Source organism: Meles meles, chromosome 5 (assembly GCF_922984935.1).
Source record: "Meles meles chromosome 5, mMelMel3.1 paternal haplotype, whole genome shotgun sequence".
NCBI lineage: Eukaryota > Metazoa > Chordata > Mammalia > Carnivora > Mustelidae > Meles > Meles meles.
Genome location: NC_060070.1, coordinates 140,346,428 through 140,352,094, shown reverse-complemented (window position 1 = coordinate 140,352,094; position 5,667 = coordinate 140,346,428).

Below are 5,667 nucleotides of genomic sequence, written 5' to 3'. Positions count from 1 at the left end.
ACTTTCAGTTTCAGGGTTATGTTCTTAAGCTCTGAAATTGTCAGAAATCTGGCCTCCCTAAAAGGGAAGAGGAAGGGGGCGCCTGGGTGGCTCAGTGGGTTAAGGCCTTTGCCTTCCGCTCGGGTCATGATCCCAGGGTCCTGGGATGGAGCCCCATATCGGGCTCTCTGCTCAGCAGGGAGCCTGCTTACCCCCTCTCTCCTCTGCCTGCCTCTCTGCCTGCTTGTCATCTCTGTCTATCAAATAAATAAATAAAATCTTTAAAAAAAAAAAAAAAGGAAGAGGAAGGAAATAGCAAAAACTCCCTCTCTATCAAGTTCATCTCTGCCCACATTAGAAGGTACATTCATTGGGATTTTTACCTCCTAGGGAAGCACTAAGAAGAATCCCCTCTTTCCTTATCCCTCCAACCTATTTACATCCTTCAAACAGAAATGAGTTTCTTACAAACTGTGTAGTTAGGTCATTGTTTCTTTTTTCTTTTACTTTTTAATTCATCAAATAATCTGTTTTTCTTTCTTTCTTTCTTTTTTTAAAGATTTATTTGACAGAAATGCAGCGAGAGAGGGAACACAAGCAGAGGGTGTGGGAAAGGGAGAAGCAGGCTTCCTTCTGAGCAGAGAGCCCAGTTCAGGGCTCCATCCCAGGACCCTGGGACGATGACCTGAGCCAAAGGCAAAGGCCCAACGACTGAGCCACCCAGGCGCCCCAATCTCTGTCTTTCAGTTGGTGCGCTTAGACCACAGTTGGCAAACAATGGCCCCCTGGCCAAGTCCAGCCTACCACCTGTTTTGAGAGAAGAAGAATATGCCACAGACATTGTATGGGGTCCATAAAGTCAAAAATATTTACTATCTGGCCTTTTAAAAACTTAGTTGACCCCTGGTTTATATCATTTACATTTAATGTAATTATTGCTATATTTGGATTTAGATCTTACTATTTCATTATTTGCTTTTAGTTGATTCCCTCTTCTTTTTTTTTTTTTAATTTTCTGCTTCCCTTTTCCTTTCTCTTTTTGAGGAAGAAAATATTTGAACATATTTTATTATTATAGTTATTTATCGTGTATTTTAACTCTATTTCTTTGAATAGTGTGTTTATGGGTTGCTCTAGGCATTACAATGTCCATATTAACTTTTCTAAGTCCACTTGGAATAAGTATTTAGCCTTGGGGTGCAATGCAGAAAACTTACCACCATATAAATCTCTTTATTCTTGCCCCTTTATTTTGTACTTATGTTGTACATTATCTCCACAGATACTGAAAACTCCATCAGACGTTGGAGGTTTTCTTTTTTTTTTCTTTTTCTTTCTTTTTTTGCTATCAACCATTAAGCATATTTTAAAGAAGAAAAAGAAGAAGAATAGTGCATTACATTTACCTAGGTATTTACTATTTTTATTGCTCTTCCTTCATTCCTAATGTTCCAAGCTTCCTGTTGGTATCATTTCCCTTCCACCGAGTGAATTTCTTTTAGAAATTTTTTTTAAGATTTTTTTTTTTTAAGATTTTATTTATTTGTTTGAGAGAGAGAATGAGAGAGAGAAAGCATGTGAGGAGGGAGGGTCCGAGGGAGAAGCAGACTCCCAGCTGAGCAGGGAGCCTGATGCGGGACTTGATTCTGAGACTCCAGGATCATGATCTGAGCTGAAGGTAGCTGCTTAAGCACCTGAGCCACCCAGGCACCCCGCCTTTAGCAATTCGTTTAGAACAAGTCTGCTGTCAAAAATATCGTCTTAGGGACGCCTGGGTGGCTCAGTTGGTTAAGTGGCTGCCTTCAGCTCAGGTCATGATCCCAGCGTCCTGGGATCGAGTCCCACATCGGGCTCCATGCTTGGCGGGGAGTCTGCTTCTCTCTCTGTCTCTGCCTGCCACTCTGTCTGCCTGTGCTCACTCTCGCTCTCTCTCTCTCTGGCAAATAAAAAAATATATATATATCGTCTTAGATTTCCTCCATCTGAGAACATTTTTTTGACATTTTTATTCTAACTTCATTCCTGATGGAATTTTTGCTGGAGATAGGATTCTGGGTTGACAGTAAAGGCTAGAAGGATGCCACAGGGGAACAAATCCTATGAAATGAACATCAGTTAGATGGTACTTTGAATTTTTGTCTTCAATGATCTGCTTGCTACTACTCAATTTTCAGAGTCCCCAAATACCTGCTCTATACTTTCTGTCTGGATTTTATGGCTGTGTTGGGTTGAAGAGACAGGATGGAGTGTGCGTACTCCATCTTACCTGGAACCAGAATCCTCTCCTCGCCCTTTACTATTCTTCCATTATAGGGAAGACTTAATCTAATTAGTAGAAGCCGATCTCTCCTGGTCTATGTTTACTTGTAAAAAGGGTCATTCGTTATGCTAAAAGTCACACTCCACAAGCTCCAGTTCCTTTGTTCTGTCTTTGATTGCTTGCAACATGACAATGAGCCCTGGATCTTTCTGTCATCACCAACTAACCATACAGGGCCTCTTCCAGAGACAGCTCTGGCCATCATTCCTTTCTTCTCTGCTGGTACCTCAGAGTATGGGAGGCCCACCTAGAGTTCTCACAGTTGTAGTGTCTCAGAGGGTCTGCTCTGTGAACCCAGCTCTGCTCATGGAACGTCCCCAAGTCTAGACACGGGGGGGAGTAGAAGGACCCCACTTTGGCTCCAGGTCGAAGTGTATTCTCCAATTCACCTTTGCCAGAATGTCCTGAACCTTGGAGGTTGTGCGGCCCCTGCCTGAAGCCTTGAAATGTTGATACTTCTTTTTTAGGTTGGCCATTAGATCTCTGCATTTAGCCTCTCCATTCATTAGATTCCTGCTATTAGAATAAGAGACACAAAGCCTACTGGTTTAAACAAAAGCAGTTTGTTGGTTTCTATAAATAAAAAGGTCAATTTCAGGTTAAGCTAGAACCAAGACATTGCTCTTCATCCTTTAGGTCTGTTTTCTTCATAATGGCTTCAGCCTCAGGCCACATGGTAACCCCAAGAGCTCAAGGTTCAAAACATCCTACACCTAGTTATCAGCCTAAAATAAGCCTTTCTCCTTCCCAGTAACTCCTAAAAAACTCCTAGTCTCAAAGCTCATTGATTCTCATTGGGTGACATGCCCTTGCCTGTGGCCTGGAGAAAGGTTGGCCAACCCAAACCACATGGACTGAGAGCAGGGGCAAGGGGCTCCCCATGGAAAACTGTGGTGCTGAGACAAAAAAAAAAAAAAAAAAGAGGAGATGCTTTGGAAAGCAAGTAACGTGTATTACACATTTTACCCAGCGGAAAGTCTTATCCAACCTATAATTGGTACTGACACTTACTAGTGCCTGCATGGCAGGCACTGTGCCAAGCACTTGACTGCATTTCATTACTGACAGTAACAGTTTTTAAAACAACATGAAGAGGTACTCAACATCATTACTCATCAGGGAAATGTACATTAAAACCACAGTGAGATACCATTCTATTAGGAGAGAATATACCATAATGTGGCTAGGAGATGGAATAATTGAAATTCAGCTACTGCTGGTGAGAGTACGAAGGGGTATGATTACTTTGGAAAATAACTTGACGGTTTCTGTAACGTTAACCTACACTTGGGACACTTGGCTGTCTCCGTTGGGAAAGCCTGTAACTTTTGATCTCCGGATCATGAGTTTAAGCCCCATGTAGGGTGTAGAGATTACTTAAATAAATAAAATTTTTTAAAAATTTAAACTACACTTAACATATGAATCAGCAGTTTGACTCTTAGATCCTTTCCCAAGAGGATGACAAAGATTTTGTCATTAACCAAATGTTGTTCAGATTCTACAGAACTTTCTTTCTTTCTTTTTTTAAGATTTTATTTATTTGACAGAGAGAGAGAGAGATCACAAGTAGGCAGAGAGAGTGGGAAGTAGGCTCCCCGCGCTAAGCAGAGAGCCGGATGAGGGGCTCCCTCCCAGGACCCTGAGATCATGACCTGAGCTGAAGGCAGAGGCTTAACCCACTGGAGCCACCTAGACACCCCTACAGAACTCCTTTCAAACAAGCCTGACTTTTGGACTTCCCTGTTCCTTTCTGCATGGTCCAATTTTAGCAAAATTCCCCATAAAAATTTAACCAGGATCCCCCATCCTTCATATCTGATCACCCTGATCTGCCTTCAGTAAGAATCCTGTGAGGTTGGTTTAGCCAGATTCCAGCCAGAATCTTAGTCCTGATGTTTTCTCATAGTAATTCCCCACCCACTGATCCCCGTACCATGCTCTGTGGCTATAAATTCCCACCTGTCTCTGCTGTACTTGAAGTTGAGCTCAATCTCTCCCCCCCGCCACTACAAAATTCCATGGCACTGCTCCCAATACCTGTGAAGATCATCCTCCACCCTTGAACAAAGTCTTCCTTACCGTGCATTAACAAGTGTTATTGAATATTTCTTTCTTTTTTTAAAAAAATATTTTATTTATTTATTTGACAGACAGAGATCATAAGCAGGCAGAGAGGCAGGCAGAGAAAGAGAGGAGGAAGCAGGCTCCCCACGGAGCAGAGAGCCCGATGCGGGGCCCCATCCCAGGACCCCAAGATCATGACCTGAGCCGAAGGCAGAGGCTTTAACCCACTGAGCCACCCAGGCGCTCCGAATATTTATTTCTTTAATGAGAGATAAATAACATATGCCCACACAAAGGCTTATACAAGAATGTTCATAATAGCCTTATTCATAATACCCCAAAACTGGAAACAAACTACATGCCATCAATTTATGAACATAAAAGGCTATTGATACATATTGCTAAATTGCTTTCCCTACCAGTTCTACAAAAGTGTAACTCCTACTTTTAATGTCTGCTTAAACCTTAATATTTCTAATTGTTTGTATCTTGATAGCCAGTTAAACATTTCTTTCACACCTCTCCCATAGCCTTATGCACCCTCCTCTGCCTAAGCAGCACTTTGTAGTTCTTATGGCTCATACCATGTTTCTCTTCCATCACTTATGTGGACAAATACAAGTGTATCAGAAAACTCCCGGAGGACAAGAACAACCTCATTTTTCTTCTATCTCCAAGCCTGCAGCCCGGTGCATATTTCCTTCATTCACTCAAGGAACATCTACTGAGTTCACATAATGCACCCGTAACTGAGACAGTGCATTACACCTTCAAAACGCTTCCTGAACTGAACACCACTGGTTTCAGATCTCCTACGCCAGGAGGTCTCAGTTAACATTCATGCCCCACGTTTTAAATTCCCCGGATTGAGACTTTATCCTTTCTTGGTGTGCTAATCCGGAAACTAAAGCTCTGAAGTTTAGCCTTATAATGTTTTGACTATGTAAACGCCGCTCCCTTGCCCGTGCTAATTCCTTAACATGCACCCCAGCGCCACGTTTTGGGGGACTTCAAATGAGGATAGTAAAATCGAAGCAGTCTGGCGGTCCTGGTTGTCTCCTGCGGACTCTAAAGGGCGCCCGTGGCAGCAAATCCTGGCAGCCAGGAAGACATTACAGATGCGGGAGCGTCCGCAATCTCCACTCCACAGAGCGGGTCCCAAGCTAGCGCAAGAGCCGCGCTCGCTTCTCTCGCGGGGCCTGGGTCAAGCCCCGCCCCGCCTGGCCCCGCCCCGCCTGGCCCCGCCCCATCCAGGCCCCGCCCCACCCAGGCCCCGGCCCCCGCCCCGGCGCGCGTCCGGA